We start from the raw sequence: 20,292 nt of genomic DNA on the forward strand, positions 1-20,292 counted from the left end.
CCCTATTTTGTTTCCGTGTACATTCGACCTATTACATACACAGTGTCTCAACATTCATGCAAACTTAAAATGTTAGGTGTAGGAAAACATATCCTTGTACAATGGAGGAGAGCGCCTCCCATGGACTATAGATCGATTTACATTTCATTGAAAAAGATACGGCCAGAAGAAGTAGTCTACCCATTACCAGATTATGAGAGTCTATTATTGCCGAATTTTAGGGGAATGAAGGCATTATTCTTGCTCTGTTCTTAATGTCCTCTGTGATGGCCCTGTTGGGCCCAGGGACAGTCAGGGACTAAGACTAACATGGCTGTGCATTGGTGTAAGTCCCATGCCTTTCCCACAACTTGACATAGACACGTTTATCTTGTTGCACCACTCGTATAATGGCATAATAGTGCAACATCCAGCCTACACCATTTTGCATGGCACTTGCCTGGCAAGGCAAGCACTAACGAAAAAGAAAAACTACCTCCATTCCTGTGTCCGAGAATCGTATCTTTCTTTTTTCAACAACATGAAAACTATCTGATGCTGAAGTGCCACTATAATGTAAACACGAATCCAGCTGTGCAGACTGGAGACTTTTCGTCCATTCCGTCCCTCTCCACCCGCTGTGTTTTATTTACCAATCTTAAAACTTGCCCTGAAATGGACAGGGCAAGAGGGGAACATGTGCCATATTAAAACTACGTCTACGTTTATGCATTGAGCAATTGTTCATTCAGTCTGGGCGCTCGGGACTGGGAGTCGGACCTCGGGTATCCTGATTCCATCCTGACCTGCACCCCAGAGACCACGTTACTCCTCTGCCCTCACCTGCACATACATGCAAGACTCGGCGCGCGCACACAATCACACCTTTCTTTGCTAGGCAAATTAGACAAATACTGCAGTGCCAAATGTAAGTACGCAGGAACATAAAATATGACATGTTCTCCTCCAGCAGTGATCACATTGGTCAGGTCACGGTGTACAACGTTTTTTTGTGAAAGTTCACAGAGCTCGCAAGTCGCAAGTTTCTCCCTGCCGTGAAAGAGAACGCCAGCCATGCATGTTTTTACTCGCTTTGACTTCTAGTTTAAAATGGCAAAGAAAAAAAATTCAAGAATCAAAATTTCATGAAAATACAGGACTGGATGACTCCCTGGATTACATGGAGTAAGATGCCAGCTGCCACAGTTAATATTGCTTTATGCACTATGCATTCTTTGGTGACATGCCTGCGCCTTCTTTGGCGACATGCCTGCACCTTCTTTGGTGACACTCTCATGCCTTCTTTGGGGAAACTCCTGTGCCTTCTTTGGGGACACGCCTGCGCCTTCTTTGGGGACACCCTGTGCCTTCTTTGCTGAAGCATGGGCCTATCTTTCTCTTAATTCTGGTGCACGTCCCTTTATGGTGCAGAGATGCTCTAGTCTCGCCCCGTGTTACTTCCTTACTGTCGCAGAAAAAGGGGAAATAAGCAGCCCGTGGCCGTGGGACAGAACGGATGCGGACCGGACAGAGGGAAAGAAAGAACGGGGGACTCACGTGCGTCACAGTAAGTACCCAAAGGGGGAAGCGGCCTGCAGGACAGAACGGAGGCGGACCGGACAGAGGGAAAGAAAGAACGGGGTCACTCACGTCACAGTAAGTACCCGAAGGGGGAAGCGGCCTGCAGGACAGAACGGATGCGGACCGGACAGAGGGAAAGAAAGAACGGGGTCACTCACGTCACAGTAAGTACCCGAAGGGGGAAGCGGCCTGCAGGACAGAACGGAGGCGGACCGGACAGAGGGAAAGAAAGAACGGGGTCACTCACGTCACAGTAAGTACCCGAAGGGGGAAGCGGCCTGCAGGACAGAACGGATGCGGACCGGACAGAGGGAAAGAAAGAACGGGGTCACTCACGTCACAGTAAGTACCCGAAGGGGGAAGCGGCCTGCAGGACAGAACGGAGGCGGACCGGACAGAGGGAAAGAAAGAACAGGGTCACGTGCGCATCCGAAAATTCGTACAATACCGATAAGTAAGGAAGGCCTACATGTTGAATGAAGGCTATGCTGATACATATAACTGCTCCCATGCTTGTAAAGTAGTGACATATGTATGCTAATATGAAGTTGGGTTGGAATAGACTAGTGCTGAGCCTCGGGGTGTCCTGCAGGAGATGGTGGCTTAAAGCGGGCCTATACCGGAGAAGCTGTATGATATGCTGTGTTTTTATAGCATTTATAGTGTGCAATATTTACTGCAAGAGATGTATCTTGGTGCTGGAACTCAGGTGGAGCGGACAATGGGCGAACAGGTTTAGGCAAAGTCGCTTTAGTATAGCCAGGCTTTAGGAGGCGTGCAAATGTGTAGATGCGTTTCAGCCACTCTGGACTCACGTCAGTAAGTACCCGAAGGGGGAAGCGGCCTGCAGGACAGAACGGAGGCGGACCGGACAGAGGGAAAGAAAGAACGGGGTCACTCACGTCACAGTAAGTACCCGAAGGGGGAAGCGGCCTGCAGGACAGAACGGAGGCGGACCGGACAGAGGGAAAGAAAGAACAGGGTGGGTCACGTCAGTAAGTACCCGAAGGGGGAAGCGGCCTGCAGGACAGAACGGAGGCGGACCGGACAGAGGGAAAGAAAGAACAGGGTCACTCACGTCACAGACAGTAAGTACCCAAAGGGGGAAGCGGCCTGCAGGACAGAACGGAGGCGGACAGGGGGAAAGAAAGAACGGAAGGGAAGAAGAAAAACAATATAGCGGTCCTGTGTGGTGGGGGGGGGGGCTGCTCAGTGCTCACTCACCTTTTAAAATCCTTGGCACAGCACTGGCAACAGGATTTTTAATGGTGCCCGACCGTCCCGAATGGAGTGCTGCTCAACTGTCTCTGACACTGGTGGTTTCACGTGCCTTCGCGAATTCTGGAATGTTCCAGTGAGCCCGGGCAAACTCCACCTCCTCAAGCTGCAAACCCCACCTCCTCCAAGCATGGTGAAGCAGCCCAGCCCACGCGGGGCCCAGGCAAACTCCACCTCCCAGGCCCTGGCAAACTCCACCTCCTCCAGCAGGCCCCTTCCTGAAGCCCTAGATACCGAAGCAGACTCATGCCGAGTGCTGAGTGCTGCTGTGCTGACAGGGCCATCCTCCTAGTTCGGCAAGGGCCATCCTCCTAGTTCAGCACATTACCAGCCCAGCCAACGGGTCCCCAAAAAAGAAATTTGTTTTATAAAAAAAAAAAAAAAAAAAAAAAAAAATTATGATTTGCAGCAAAATGAGCATGTGCGCGGTAAAATATGCAATATGCGCGGCTCCCAAATCAAAGCTGCGCGGCCGCACAGGCGCGCACCTTACAGGGAACGTTGCCTGTGTCCATCATTCCCACTCAGGCCTATTCCTCCTTCGAGTGCCCAGTCTGCAGGCTCTCACTCTCTCCTAAATCATCTCTCCTTATGGCCACCTTCTATCAGCCACCAGGACAGTTCACTCTCTTCCGATCGGAATGGGCTGACCTGGCCTCCTCTTTACTTTCCTCCTCCTCTTAACTCCTCCTGCTGGGTGATCTCAACATCCATCTGGACTATCCTGATTCCTCAGGACCCTTCCACAACCTATGCGATTCTCTCTCCCTCTCTATCTTACCCTGGGGCTCCACGCACACAGCGGGCCACACTTTGGATGCTTTCATCTCTAATGACATCCCTCGCTCTATCCCTCTCACTACCTCTCTCTCTTGGACGGACCATTCTCCTCTCTCATCACACTTGAAGCTCTCCTCTCCTCTTGCATCGGCACACCCGGCACAGCCACTCGATCTCAAAGTCACCAGATCAATGAAAAGAGTGACTGCGGGTACCTTTGCGTCCACCTACTCTCTGCCTCCTACTCTTGCGGCTGACTCCCACCCTGACACAGCCATCACTAACTTCAATCTCTCTATCTCTAAAACCCTGGATGCTCTTGCCCCTGTTATGAGGGTCCGAATGAGGCCTTCCAAAAAGTGCAACTTTTGTTACGATTCCGATCTGGCTGCCCTTAAACGGAAGTGTAGGGCAGCTGAGTGTAAATGGAATTCGTCGTGCAGACTCTCTGACAAACTGGCCTGCCAACTCCTTCTAAGGCAATGTCGACTCTGCATCCACACCAAGAAAAGAGTCTTTATTCAAGCCCGCATATCCGCGGCATCAAACAACACAGACAAACTTTTCAAAGTCTGTAAGGAAATGGCCAATCCTGCAGCAGCCTCCTCCTCTGTCACACCCACCTAGGAACTTTGCTCGGCCCTGGCGGCACACGTCACCGCAAAAACCTAAGTCATCCTTTCCTCTCTCTCCTCCACACCACCTCATTCACCAACACCTCTGCAGCCTCCCTTGGCCCCTCCACCACTTCTCCTCTCTTCTCTCACTTCTGTCACACCCAATGAGGTCATCAGACAAGTCCGGTCTATGAAGGCTTCATCCAAACAGGTGGACTCCTGCCCCCTCCAAAACCATTAATGACAACATTGACTCTCTCGCTCCAGCCTTGGCTGATCTCTGCAATCTCTCTTTTGCCACTGGAGTTCTCCCAACTTCTCTTAAGCACCCCCTTGTGCACCCTTTACTTAAAAAACCCTCTGCTGACCCCTCCATTCCAGCAAACTACTGCCCTATCTCTATCACCCCTTTCCTGGGCAAACTCCTGGAGAAGCTGGCTATCAGCTCACCCTCCACACTGAAACTGCTGGTTGCTCCTACGACCATCAGTCTGGTTTTAGAGAATCCAGAGGCATGGAAACTGCTCTTCTGAACACCTGTGAAGACCTGCTCATAAATCTTGACACTAACACTCCCTCTGTCCTCATTCTTCTTGACCTCTCCTCTGCCTTTGACGCTGTAAACCACAACATTCTGATTGCACGTCTGCATGACACCCTGTGAATCACAGGTCAGGCTCTGGCGTGGTTAACCTCCTTCCTTTCCGACCACCCCTCCCAGGGGGAACTTGGGCCCTTTCTCTCTACTATCACTCTTTCAACCTGTGGCGTTGAAAAGACTGGAAGGGGGGTGTCTGTACTTCTGCCCTCTCTATGGTAGAGGAGCGGCACAGAGGGCCCAAGCCAAGAATCTCTATTATTAGTACATGGTCGAGCAATCAAGGCCTAGCTTCTCAGGAGGTGATGCAGGGTGGTTCTTAAGTACAGTGTAGTCCCCAAGCCTCCACAAAGGAATGTCCACACACTGTATTAGTTAAAACACATTTTTTATATAATTAATGTTCAAGATTATGTACAATATCACGATAACTCACTTTGTACTGGGTTATCTATAATGGCAAATATACAGTTCTACGTGGTACCACAATTACTATTAGATCTCTTTAAAGTGCATCAACTGTACGGTTAAATGGCACACTAATCAGTTTGTAACGGAAATCAACAATAGATATAAGAGGAAAGCAGTTGGTTAGAACAATAGGCAGAGTACTGGCCCCAATACCTAGACACCGTTCTGTGTGGAGATCCCCCCACCTGGGCAACCTGTAGAATAAAGATATATCACAAGCCCAGTCCATATATTGTTCACAAGAATCTTTCCAATAGTTCAGCAACCCCAAAGTACCTGGTGTTGTAGAGTTCCTCTTTGGGAAATCGACAGCCCTTCTTGAGTGCACTCCCTTTAAGGCAGGAGCCACGGGTCGTCGAACGTCCGGCGATGAACACAGTGAACTATGGCGGTGAAGTGGCAGCTTTGTTCCTAGCGGTGCTCGTCGACGGGGAAGCGTAAACGTCCTGCAAGGAAGAGGCATGCGGGGCACCTCGATGTCGATAGTTCTGGACCACAAAGAGTTTGAAGAAATGTAGCCCAGCAAGGGCGTCGAGTCGTCGGCATCTCTGTGGTCTTTGGGTGGCGGGAAACCCACCGGCGGATGCTCCTTGGCGCGTCATCGGCCTGGCCTTCTCCAGCGAGACTAAGGCAGCCGGTGGTGCAGGCGAGAGCATCCTTGGATCAAATGAAGTTATTAGGCATTGGGAGCACGGCGGCTCCGGTTGGCGACAGCGGTCATCGACGTGGCAGACAACAGTCCGGGCGCTTCTCTTTGGGATTCCGCGGCAGTCCCCGTCTCCGGTCGGCAGCCTGTCGTAGGTCTGTCTACCAGGGAGCTTTGGCAAAGATCAGCTGGTGCACGATGGTCCCTCGTAGCTCGAGAAGAGTGCGACTTACCAGGTCCTCTCTGGGTCAGTCCTTGGAGACACAGCAAATTTCTGATTGACGAAGAAGAGCAACAGCAATTCTTCTCTTCCAGCAGGGCTTCAGGGTCAAGCTTCAGTTTCACTCCAGTTACTCTTCATAGTTTGGACTTCAGCTTCTGAACACTTACCAGTGGTGAGAGGTCCCCAGATATACTATTCTGTCTCTCAACCACACTTCTGGGTCACACCCAGCAGCCAATCATACAGAAGGGCATTCATGCAGTCAGTCAGCCAATCAGGCATACAGTGTATTCAGGCCATACTCCTCCCTCTGAGGCACTCACAACATGGAATGTGTATTGGGACAAGTACCCAGCCATTGAACACTACACACTGCATTCATACTAGTTTCGGGCAGGGCTGTCTCAGTCAGTGTGTCATACACCAGAAACCAGGCATCCACAACAAGAAGTGCATATTGGTCACACACTCCATTCACCCAGGTCCCACCCACAGGGTGTACCCACAACATACAGTCACTGGGAAGGCTCCAGCCAGTCTGGCCTGGACTTCACAACAACACACCATACATGGAACTTCCACCCAACAGACAGTCAGGGGGAAGGGACAGAGTCAGGGCTTCCCAGGACTTTGGGAAAACAAGGTAACAGGCAATAGAAAGCAAGAGGCCACAGGGGCTATCTTGCTTCCTATCAGGAATCAAGTGATTCCAATGGCAGGGCCTGGATATCCCAAAATGGAGGATACTCAGAGCACCTGTCAAATACAGCAAGGAGCTGCCACCAGGCTATACCCTGCTCTGTGGGCCACACACAGGTGCCCAAAAACATACACTATGGGCACAGGCTTGCACCCCCACCCATGGGTGCCATAAGGGTATCCCATGGGTCTGTACACTAAACCAAAAACAGGAAGAGCTGCACTGCCAGGAGTCCCATATGGACTCCTGGGCAGAAAACAATAAAGAACACAAATGAAAAAGACTACAGGACAAGGACGGGAAGGCCCTGTCCCTCCATTGCATTTCCAGCATCACAGGTGTGCCCCAGGGTTTTAACCTATCCCACTGGTTCTTTAATGTCCATATTGCTGCCCTTGCATGTGTGATTGCCACTTTCATCTCTAACTTCCTTCAAGCTACCCTGAGCCACCTCCTCTACCTCGCTCATATATAACTGTCTGTCCGCAATTCAGTCATGGTGTGCTGCAAACAACTTCTGCCTCAATGGCAGTAAGACTGAGATTGTTCACAATTGGGACTCCTGCTCCCGCTTTCCCACTCTCACTCTGGCCGGCCTGCCTTGGCCCTGCACCCGCACCCACATGCGAGGCAACAAACCTTGGGGTCATCTTTGACTCCACTCTCTCCTTCTCCACTCACATTTTGGACATCCCTAAAAAGTCTAAATACCAGCTACACCGACTCAGAGGTACTCTTCTTTTTCTCACCTTCCCCCAGCGTCTCACTGTCTCCGGAGCCCTTGTTCTCTCAAGGCACTACTGCAACAGCCTCTTTCTCAACCTCCCTGCCTCTGCTCTGCACCCTCTGAAACTCATCCAGAAGAGAACCGCAAGACTTATCCTTGGCCTCAAGCCCAGGGACCGCATCTCTGCAGTGCTGAATTCCCTCCACTGACTCCCTGTGGCTGCAAGGATCAAGTTCAGCACCTCTACATTGTCCACAAAGCTTTCTGAGGCCTGGGACCTACCTATCTGCAACGTTGCCTACCTAAATACTGTACTTCCCGAGCCCTCCGCTCATCTACCGTCCAACTTTCTGCAAATTAACCGGTTCTCCAAGCAGAGATTCAGAGGGAGGTCTTTCTCCCCTGCAGGGGCCTCCGTCTGGAATAGCCTCCGTGCCACACTCCATCTTGAGCCTGATCTCCTTAAGTTCCGGAAACTTCTTAAGACATTCCTCCTCTCCTCTTCCTTCTCTCTCCCTCTACCCTGCTATCCTTTCACTACGCTCTATCCCTCTCTCCCTCCTTTTCTGCGCAGCCTGCTAACTGGCCGCCTGGTCTACCTCACATGTCCCTGGCACCCTCACCAGTCCTCTCGCACTTGCCTCTGGGCCTTGCACTTGCCTCATTGTTACTGCACTTGGTCAATAACCCATGAGAGTGGCATCTCTCTGCATTTACCCCAGCTTTCTGACTGACTGGGAGCACTTTGTCCCCTGCCCCACCAGGCCCCACCACCTGCACTTGTCCCCTCTCCCCTGTCCTGCACCTGCCTGCTCTGAATGACTTGTTTTTTCCCCTTGTTCCCTCCCTCCTTGAGTGCTTTGAAACACTTTCTTTGTGTATAGGCGCTTTACAATAAACAATACCTTAACAATTAACCAAACCTAACTCTTACCCTAATTGTAACCAAAATCTTTACTCTAACTCCTATTTGTACCCTAACCCCTATTCTAACCCTAACCTGGCCAATCACAAGCCCACATCACCACATTAACGTTAGCAATTACCCTAGCAGCACTACATTTTTGACAACTTTTCAGCTGTGTTTTTTGACGTTTAGCTTGGCAACCTTTGCACTGCAGAGGTATTTTCACCACAACTTTTTCACTGACTACAGTTTTTACTGGCAACATTTTTACTGGATACCAGACAGATGGGCATATCTGCAGGTCCAATGTGCTCTGTTTGGAATATTTTTCCTAGAGGTGTTTCATGTCCCTATTGTTTGGCATGACTTTCAGCTGCATTTGTGGAATTTAACATTTTCACCTTTACATGTGCAAGTTCCTTACCAGGGAACTGATTCTCAAGATTTCCTCTTTCATTATGAATCAATATGCACTGTGCATTTTGTGACAGCCACAAATTCTTCAAAGTTTGCATGGGGTACTTCGTGAATTACCATGTGTCCGAAATTTGCATGAGGGTACCGTAGCTGCCGCTTCCTTCTGGTCGACAGAAAACATTATGAATCTTCCTCTTAGTGTGCATTGAGAAAAGTGACCTATAGGTTGTTTTTTAATCTTTTATTTGAAATGCATTCAATGCTGATTAAATGCAAAGTGTAGAAACAGCATCTTCTCTTGTTTATAAATTAGGCCATGAAAGTTGACTCACTTCTGTAGGAAAGTACTCAAGTCAATTACCTCCTCGTCCGTATTCCTTGTCACAGTCCTTACTCTATATCAAGAACTGTGACGAGGAAGACCTGGACTCGGAGTAATGAAGATCACTGGTACGTAATCGGGCCAGTACCTCCACATCATCTTACTTGTCCAGTACTTACTTATGAGGGTAGCACACTCCCTGACAGGAACCACTTTTCTATTTCTTTTCTTTTCGATGCCCAGCTCCTATTCCTGGGATTATGACACTCCCCTCACCCCCAAATGAATTCGTTTTTTAAATTCCTGGCTAAAGACAGGGGCTCTGGTGGGTGGTTGCGCTGCTCACTGGTTGATCCTTTCTGTGCTGGGCTTACAGGGGCACCTTTCTATGCTTCCTCAGGGAAGGCCAGCAGCGGGGCTGGCAGGCCGGATGTAGGGTCAAACTCTCCTATGGTCGCTACGGGGTTAGGAGCGTTGGTTGAGCAGGATGTGGCAGTGTTGGTGTTCTGCTGGGCAGGATGATAGACAGCAGGCTGGCATGCTCTAACTGCAAAGAGCTCTAAGCGGGGAACAGCCTCTGCAGTTTCTCTTCTGCTCAGGCAGTGGAATCGCTGCACCTGGGCAACAAAGGTAAGGAGAGGGGCAGTGTGGATCATGTGTTGGTTGCCTGGAGCCTGTAACGTAAAGGAGGGGCATGCTTGTTGCCATGGGAACCCGCTGGGAGAAATGTAAACAGAAGGCAGGACCGGCACATATGAGGACTACAGGACGCTCTGGTCTATGATATTTGGTTGCTAGCACAATGAGCTCCAAAAGTAAACAAAAGAGGAAGCATCTTGAGGAGACTTCCTTTTCCAGTTGAACATCTCCACAAAGAATGCAACACAAAAAGAAAAGAGTGGCCAGGTCTATATCTGAAAAGAGGATTGGGCTCATTTTCAAGAAAGCCGTATAGGAGGAAAAAAAGAAACTGGCTAAAATGGGTTTTTTGCCCTCATCTGCGTCTTTGTCCTTATCTTCCTCATCCTCCTCTGAGGTCTCGGACCAGGAGGAGGAGGATCCAAAAGAGAAGTATTTGGTCAAGGAATCAATGGCTAGGGTGCTCTTGTAATTGGCAGAGGGCGTGGGCCTCCAGGGGCAAGAGCCAGTTGCTGGAGGAGAGCGACAGGGCTGGCCTCCTCCTCTGCAATTTAAACACACATTGAAAACCAGCCTTCTTCTGTTACAGGATGTGAAGGAGGACGTTTTAAGGGAATGGAATGACTCAGAGAGTCTGCGTCCCTATGTTTATGACCTAGATTTTCCACTTAGGTGGCAGCAAAGACTCTTCCACAATTGGTGGTGGTGAATAACATAACACCCAGCCTGGTGGGGAGATATTCTATTGCTCCAGAAGAGGCAATAAGACTGTGGATATGAAGGTGGATTCCAGTCTCAGGAAGGTCTACGTTGGCTCCCATCTCACACTTCGTACAGCAATCTATGCTTCATATATGGCTGAAACCACCATAGGGTCCATAAGAACATTGGCCCACACACTCAAGGAAGGGGCAGAGTATGCTCCAGTTTTACAGGTTTTAAAGAAAATCCTTTCAGACTTAGCCTATGATGAGGTTAAAACGGCTGTTATTACCATGGGTGCAGGCATTTCGGGGAGATTGTATGTGCATGTGAGTGATTGTCACACTGAGTCCCCTTAAAAGGCCACTGCAGCGAAGATACCATTTGAAGGGAGTATCTTGTTCAGGGATGATTTGGAGGACAAAGTCCATAAAGTCTTCAAGGCTGATAAGCATGCCAACAAACTATGCAGAAAGCAGTCGAGAAAATCCAGACATTCTGGGGAGAGCGTGAAAAAGTATGGCAAGACCCAGCAACCTAATAAGGGATTCCAGAAGGGCTGGGGGAGGGGTGACAAAGCATCAGACCCAGAGAAAGATAGGAAAAGCACCATCTCAGTGCACACCCAGAAGTCCTTACAGTCTGGCCGGTGGGGCAATACTCCAATTTCTCTCCGAAGCCTGTTAGGCCCTGTCCACAGATGCTTGGGTGAACTGGGTAGGGAGGAACAGTTACAAATAGAGTTTATATCCCTTCCTACCAGGACGGAGGCGATCTACACTCCATTACCCAGGGAAACGTCCAAACGAGAAGCTATGATGAACAACCAAGAGGCGTTACTGGACAAGAAGGTGATCCAGAGTGTTCCAAAATCCCTGAAAGAGATAGGGATTTATTCCATTGTGTTTCTGGTATCGAAGCCACCAAGGAAGTAAAGACTTCTGGATCTGAAAAGGATGAATCTGCATATGGCCAACCAGGCGTTCAAGTAATTTCTGTGTTATGGAATGAAGACTTCCCGGCCTACCAGGGCTTGCAGGTTGTAGACTATCATGTGCCAGTATGCAAGGCTTATCAGACATTTCTGAGGTTTGCAGTGGCCAGCCAGCACTATCAATCCCAGGCTCTTCCGCTGTGGGACAAAGCGGCCCCAAGGATTTTCACAAAAGATATTGGGTTCGGTGGTGAAACCTCACTCTTAAGGGATACAGACCTCACCTGAGCAACTGAGGCGTGGTTTTAGGAGGGCATGCAGCGGTATGTGGCCACTATACGCAGTGCATTGGAGAGCATGGGGTTCATTCTGAATGAAGCAAAGTCCCTTCTACATACTTTATCCATCACAGAACCTCAAATGTATTGGGGTTCAGTTTTGGACAGCCAAGGTAAGAGTGCTGTTACTGGAAGAGAGAGCTATCAGACTGCAGTGTCTGATGCAGTCCTTGATGGGTCTTCAGCAGGCCACATCAATATTTGTTTTGCATATCCAGGGTAATATGGTTTCATGGGTGTTCTTAGTGTTCTGGGCCAGGCTGCAGATGAGGCCCATGCTCTCACATTTGCACAAGCACGAGGTTTTGAAGACTGGTTCTGGGGGCCCTAAAGGATCAGCTCTAGCAGTGGTTGGAACCCAAAAATCTCCTGAAAGGGTTTCCTCTTTGTCAAACTTGTCTGACTAGAGTTACCACAGACTAAAGGAAACTGAGCTGGGGGGCTACTGTGGGGAACCTCATGCATCAGGAAAAGTGGGATGCTTAAGAGGCAGCCCACTGCTCCAACTGGAGGGAGCTGGAAGTAGCAAGTAGGATCCTGCAGGTGTTTGGATCAGTTCTCCAGGGGAAGGCTGCAGTTCTCAGAACAGACAATACTTTATCCATGGCATATATAAACTGCCAGGGTGTAACAGGTAAAGAGGTTTGGAGAAATTGGCAAACTCCCTAGGGGAATGGGTGGGGAAGCATCTTTGAAAGTTGGACACAAAAGGGAGAAGAGAACTGGGTGGTGGACCGGTTGAGCAGGGTTTTTCTGTTCACTTCTTGGGAATCCAGGCATTGGACCTGTTTTCTGCTTCCATCAATACAAAGGTGGAGAGGTTGTGCTCCAGGTTCCCTTGTCAGGGAGCATACGGGATAGATGTTATGAACACTCCTTGGCTGTAGGGGCTTTTATACGCATTCTCTCCTCTCTCATTAACTAGGAACATTGTGGTGAAGATCAGAGACTCACCGGTAGAGGTGATTCTCTTGGTACCCTTTTGGCTGAGGAGATTGTAGTTCCCTTTGGAAATAGAGCTGGCTGTTGCTCCAGTGTTTCGGCTTCCATTATGTACTTGATTCTGGACTTGGGAGAGGTGGTGGATGTTGTGAGTACACCTGGACTCCGGACGTGCCAGGGCAGTCACGTGTGTGAGTGCTCATGCTGACAGCATGCCACCTAGGGATGGGTGCTGTGTCACAAGGGTCTTTTCAAGAAAAGTGCTGGACGACTTCCCACTCGGCAGTTATTCACTGCTCATCAACCTGGTCTGCAATGTGTGTGTTGGGTGTCCATTGCATGCTGCATACTGGGCTCTGGAAGTACCGGAGCCAATAACAAATGGCAACGAGGTGGTGGTACCTCATGCGTTGCTGCCAGCATCCACGGCATGCGCATTGTGAACTCCCTTCTGGGGGGAGTCGGGTCACTATGTGGTGCTGCCCACAGCTGAGCATGTGGACGGTTCCTCCGCTGCCTTACAGTCCCGCCTATGCGAGAAGGACTTTGGCGCAGCCTGTGCCACAAACGCTGGTCAAGTGGGTCCCACCTGGGGGAGCCTGATGTTGGCGCAGCCCAGGCCGCAGCCTTGGACATTCTCCCACCTGGGGGAACCGGCCATTGGTGTAGCTTAGAACAGCAGCATTGTTGGGGAAAGCTCCTGCCTGCAGGGGAGGAGAAGTGGCGTGGGCCACACCACCACCTAATCAAGTATGCAGCTCCAGCCTGGGGGGGGGAGACCGACGACTACTCCATAAGTATTCAGCGCCTGTCTGGGGTAGAAAGAGCCCTGTGCTGCGGCCCAACTGCTAACTCTACTTCAAATCATTAGACCCCTCCTGGGGGGGAGCCTGATGTGGCAGCCTGCCTCACACTCCTGACTGGGTGAGCTATGGGCAGTTTCCTGGGAAAGTAATACGATAACCTCCCACCCACCACAATTACATCCTGCCTGGGGATTGGCCAACAAATTCTGCCTGGGTGACAGATCAGGTGGCATGGGTACGAGGCTGCCATACCATTGGCCAATTAACTCATGGCTGGGGAAAGAGCATGTGGTGTGCCCCATGCCACTGCCATTTTAGGTGCCAGCTACTCCTGTCTGAGAGAGAGATCATGGGGTGCTGACTCTGCAACACCATATCCCAACCCTGACGTCAACCCCAGATCGTGGCCCTTGCCACTGAGTGTGCTCGTGAGGCCATGCCGGAAAACCACCCCAGTGCAACCCCAGCTATATGAAGATGGATCAAGACTCCAGGTTCAGTGGGAACAGGGGTGTGGGTGACGTCCGAAGAGCCATGTTCACCACACCAGGGCCAAACACCAGCCAAATGTCACACTGTGATCTGGTAGGGGCTTCACAGTTTCATAGCAACCCGGTCCTTGAGTTTGCCAACGAGCGTACTCCAGCATCACTAGGTCCAGCCTGGACCCACTGGCCTGAGAGACTAAAAATGTTTTTCGAGGCGGTGGAGGTAACAGAAGACTTTGCTGTTGTTTTATGTGGGGACTTGTGTCCACAAACTGTATAAAACCCTTTCCCCAGGGGATGCTGGGAGAGTGCTCATGGAGTATTTCACCCCCATGTTGAATGTGGACTAAGAAGGATTTCAACTTTGGCAGGCGGCCCAGGGGTCGGATGAGAGCATCAATGGGTTTGTCACAGCATCAGCTCGTAGCAACGTGTGCTTTGCCTGATGAGGAGCTAGAGCTCCAGGGCCAGGTGATACAGTGGTGTCAATCGAACAAACTGCGCAAGCACATTCTAAAAGAGCCTGGGATCCCACTGAAGATCTTGGAACTGGGACCGGCTCATGAGCTTGCGAAGGCGAAATCAGCGCACATGGACGGGGCGGCAAGAATTGCAAGTGGAAGAGGTGCAGGCTATACGCACACAGAGCAAGAGAAGATCTGATGGGAAGAAAGAGGAAGGCAGAGCGTCACAGAGGTCGGCAAAGAAAGAAGGGCCCAGCCGTCAGTGTGACCAGTGTGAAGGGATGTTGCCACACACAGGAGGATGTCCAGCCTCGGAAAGGCATTGCGGGAGGTGCCACTGTATGGGGCACTTCCCCGTGAGATGCAGGCCTCAGTGGCGGTGACAGAGGAGGCACAATCACAAGGTCAGTGAGGAAGAAGAACAATGGCGCTCCCGTGAAGATAGCAATGCTCAGAGAAAAAATTTGAGCCCCTGCAGCATATTGACCTATTATTGACCTATTATTTTTGGCTCTTAAGGCAGTGTTCTTAATTGATATGACCTCAGCTAGGAGATTGGGAGAAATTGGGGTTTTCTTGTGTAAGACCCCTCACTTGGGGATATGTGCGGATGCACTATATATGAGGTGTGGCCAGGCTTTTCGTCCAATTGTGGTCTCAAAATTTCATTTGTCGCAAGAGATTGTCCTTCCCTACTTCTTGCGGGACCCTGGGTCTCCAGAGGAAATATAGTGGGATACTCTGGATGTAAGATGGACCGTTCTCATGTATTTGGACAAAACTGCCTCCATGGGCAAGTCACATAGCCTCTTCATCACCTTTAGGGGTGCAAATCCGAATAGGGGGGCTTCTGTTCCTTCTGGCAGTAGCTATGTTAGGGATTTGAATAAAAGAGTGGTCCTGCCTGCCCCTTCCTAGGAGGGTCAGGGACGTTCTATCAGGGGAATGTCGCTGAAGCCCAAGGGGCAGATTTGCAGGACATTTGTAGGGCTTCTACCTGGGCAGATCCCAACACTTTCCGAGACATTATTGTCTGAATTTACACTCGGAAAGGCCATCCTCATTTAGTAGGTGTGTTCTCAGTGCGGGCACTTTGTAAACTGACTTCTGTGTGCTTAGTATACTTTTGGTCAGAGTCAGATTTCTCATCCCATTCCAAGGGGGTTTTGGTTTATCTCAAAAATAAATATTAGACAAGGAAGGGGGACATGAAAGTAATAATCCAATTACTTCTTCATTACTCCTGGTCTGCTCTTCCTCATCTCAGTACTTACAACCCTCACCTTCTTCTTCCCCCTTCCTGTATGGGATAGAATGGGCCTTGCATCTGTTATATCCGCCCCCCGCCCCACTACGCGGTGACGTAGGGCGTCTGAATAAAAGCCCCACCCCCGCGCGAGGGAGGCAGTTCCGGGCACAGACTCCAGCAGCGTGTGTCGTGTCTTTCTTTCGCTCCGGCTGGAGCTGCGTCACTGAGGCCTACCTCTGAGGCCTACCACGTTCTGCCTCCATGCGGGGCCGGAACATAACACTGGCGACGAGGGAAACGGGACCCAGCACGAGCGCTCGGCGCCCGACCATCTCATTCCTCCTGCATCGCACGACCGACGACCTTTCCAGCGAGCCGATGGGACCGCTCTTCGACACGTGGGCCTACCGCACACGCAAAGCGCACGTGCGGTCACGGCTGTAGACAGTGGAGGAGAGGCAGCGGCCCTATCCGCCAACGGGTTCATAGGGTGGCCTCAACAGGAACCGTCAGGGGACGACGTCACACGACATGGCGACCGGCACGTCCACCCCCGGGCCTAGCACGCCGTCCAGAATCGCGGCGAATCTGCCGATCTCGCCACCCCCAGCTCGCCCACAGAGCAACTCGACCACGATGATTCAACCTTTCGATCCCTTCATGGATCCATCCTCGGTTGGTTCCTGCTGGCAGCTATGGCTCCAATAATTTGAGATGGCTATGGAGTGCAAGGACGTAACCTCGTCTAGGAAGATGAGATCGCACCTACTCTTGAACTTAGGGGATGAGGTGCTACGCATTTTCAACACGCTAACCATCGCGGATGGCCTGGACATCTACCAGCGATCGAAGGACGCGTTGACGGCTCATTTTCTCCCGCAACTAAATCCCGATTATGAGACATTCATATTCTGCACCACGTTTCAGGTGGAAGAGGAGACCTTGGATGCCTTTCACACCCGCTCAGGAAGCTAGCAATGTCATGTGAGTTCACGGATGTCGAGCAAGAGATCGGGAGACAAATCATCAATGGCATCCATTCCGAGAAACTACGGAGGTTGGTGCTGGGTGAGGGGGCATCTCTTTGACGCGCATTCTGGAGCTGGGCCGTCAGAGGGAGCGAGCGCATGCCAGGGCCGCTAACATGGGTTTGACTCTGCACAAATTACAGCCGGCCCTCGCGTCATCCATGGTGGCCCAGGTCACGAACAGACAATCTACAAGGGATAAATACGGTGGTAACTACACACCGCCCAGATGGCAGCCACGGATCCCAGAGCCCACAGAGTGTGGATGGTGTGGTGGACCGCATCACAGACGGCGGAATTGCCCGGCACAAGGCACAATGTGCGGGGCATGTGGCAGAAAGGACCACTATGCAAAGGTGTGCCGTTCCTCAGGCGCTCCATTACCGCCTCCACCGAACCCTCAGGAGAGGAGTGGCACAAAGAAGAAGAAACAGGGAGTCACCAGGCGCGTCGAAGTGAACAACTCGTCGACTGAGGAAGACGGAGATGACATCACAGGAACTCCACTAGACCCTGGCAGAGAGCAGCGGACCAAAGGAAGAAAAGTCTACCTAGTGTCAGCCCTGGATCGAGGACGCGGCACGTAGAAGAAAGGGCTCCAGAGGCGAAAATGTCAGGTCACCCTCCAAAACCAGCAGATATGGATGACCATTGACACGGGAGCCTCGGTGAATGTCATGCCTACGTCCACGTTCAAGACATTGCAGCCGCAACCATCCCTCAAAAACACTGACACTCTCCTGTTCGCATATGGCTGCAAGAAGCCGCTACCGGTAGTTGGCAGATTCCGCACGACCCTCAGCCACGGTGAGAACAAGCTACCGTCAAAAGTCTACGTAGTGAACGCCGGGATCGAATGCCTCCTGAGCGGTGATGCGGCAGAGGACTTAGGGCTCGTACAGTTTGTTAATCAAATCGGGGAAGCCCAAGAGGTCGAGAAACTCCTGGCGCAACATCCGAACCTCCTGAACGGGATTGGGTGCCTGAAGGGAAAGACAATTAAACTCCACATTGATAAGTCTGTTCAGCCAAGGGCCGTCAGACATCGGAGGACCCCATTTCACGTGCACGAGCAGGTGGAGATTGAACTAAAAGCGTTGGAAGAAGCAGGCATCATCGAGGAGGTGACGGGGCCGACACCATGGGTGTCCCCGATGGTGGTCACCCGAAAACCCAAACAACCGGGGAAGGTCCGCATTTGCATAGATATGCGCCTCTCGAACACTGCCATCAAGAGGGAGCGCCATATCACACCAACCCTCGACGAGATTGTGGCTGATCTCACGGGATCCAGAATCTTCTCAAAAGTTGATCTGAAAGCAGGGTACCATCAGCTGAAGCTACACAAAGACTCTCGGTACATAACGACTTTTTCTACACACTTGGGTCTGCGAAGATACAAGCGCCTAAGCTTCGGCATATCTTCGGCAGCTGAAGTCTTCCAACAGACCATCCAAGAGGTCATCCGGGACATCCCAGGTGTCCTCAATGTCAGTGATGACATCCTGATCCACGCCCAGGACAAAGGAGAACACTTGTGAAGGCTAGAGATGCTGCTGGACCGTTTGGAGGCTGCGGGCCTAACCATCCACAAGGAAAAATGCGAGTTTTTCAAGACGATATATCTTTTTTTGGCTACAAGTTCAGAAGCTCTGGCATCTTGCCGGACCCCCAGAAGGTCACTGACATACAGGCCGCAAGTCCGCCCAAGACACCCTCTGACGTCCGCAGTTTTCTGGGGATGGCCACGTACTGTGGAAGATTCATCCGAAACCTGGCCACATTGTCGGAACCCCTTCGTGAACTCACAAAGCTCAACGCGAAGTGGGAGTGGGGAAAAGCTTGCCAAGATGCCTTCGAGAGCATAAAAGAGTTGCTGTCCGCAGAGACGAGAATGGGGAACTATGACACTGCTCTTCCGACGGAACTCTACGTGGACGCCAGCCCTGTCGGCCTGGGGGCCATCCTCATGCAGGTTACCAACAAAGGCGAGAAGAGACCCATCGCCTATGCGTCGCGTGCTCTCACAGCGACGGAGCAGAGGTACTCTCACATCGAGAAAGAGGCGATCGCCGTACTGTGGGGTGCCGCCACTTCCACCTGTATCTGTATGGCCGCAAGTTCACAGCGATTACGGACCACAAGCCCCTCCTCCCCATCTTCATGGGCACTTCCTCGCACCCACCGGCCAGAATAGCCAAATGGCTGCTACACCTTCAGCAGTACAATTTTGAGCTCCTTTATGAACCGGGATGTGGCAACCCAGCAGACTTCCTCTCCAGGCACCCGAGAGAGGCAACGCCACGGGAAGTCCAGGTGGCCGAAGAGACCGAAGAACACATCTGCCAGGTGGTGCGGGCAATGAGGCCGAAGGCGGTCAGCATTGAGGATATCGCGGAGGAAACATGCAGTGACCCCTGCTGCGATCTGGTGAAAGATGCCATCATTTCGGGCGACTGGAGGTCATTTATGAAAAACACGCACAACAGGACGGAGGAGGCAAAGGCGTTCCTCACAGGAACATTCACCGTCCGCCAAGACTTGTCGATAACAGACCAGGGGCTGCTGCTCCGCGGAAATCGCATCATCATTCCGCCAGGCCTGCACGACCGGATAGTGGCACTCGCCCATGAGGGCCACCAAGGGATGGCTCGAACGAAGGCGCGCATTCGACACCGAGTGTGGTTCCCTCGCATTGACGAAAAAGTGGAAAAACTTGTCAACACCTGCCTGCCGTGCCTCATAACCGGAGCCCCACCAGATCCGGAACCCATCTTATCGGCGGAAAGAGGCTCTGGCAGGTGGGACACAATAAGCATTGACTTCTGCAAACTACGAGAGGGCCTGTACCTCCTGGTGGCAATCGATGACCACTCCCGATACCCCGAGGTCGAGGTGGTTGAGTCCACGGCAGCGGAAGTGGTCATCCCGGCCATTGAGAAGATGTTCGCGACTCCCAGCCACGATCAAAAGTGACAATGGAGCACCCTTCCAAGGGGTGGAGTTCAAACAGCACTTGCAAGATCTGAACATCCGGTATCACCACATCATGCTCAGGTGGCCCCAGGCTAACGGTGATGTAGAACGATTCATGAGAACACTTAACACTTAAGTGTTGAGGCTGTCTAAGGCAAATGCCAGCCCGTGGAAGGTTGACCTCTATCGATTCCTGAGGAACTACAGGGTCACCCCGCACTGCACAACAGGCGTTCCCCCAGCGGATCTCATGTTCGGTACCGTCATCAGGTCGTCCATCCCACATCATCCCAGCAGAGGACCGGACGAGCTGGACGAGAGGCGCACTGACAGAAGACGCAGGGACGCCAACACCAACATGAGTGCCAAGAGGAGGTCGCGACCATACGACCACCAGGTTACGGAACCTGACGAAGTCCAAAATGGATTCCCGCTACGAGACTCTCCCATGGACTGTCCGTGAGACACGAGGGACCATGA

The sequence above is a fragment of the Ambystoma mexicanum genome, chromosome 3p (genome assembly GCF_040938575.1).
Source record: "Ambystoma mexicanum isolate Mex_15411 chromosome 3p, UKY_AmexF1_1, whole genome shotgun sequence".
Classification (NCBI taxonomy): domain Eukaryota; kingdom Metazoa; phylum Chordata; class Amphibia; order Caudata; family Ambystomatidae; genus Ambystoma; species Ambystoma mexicanum.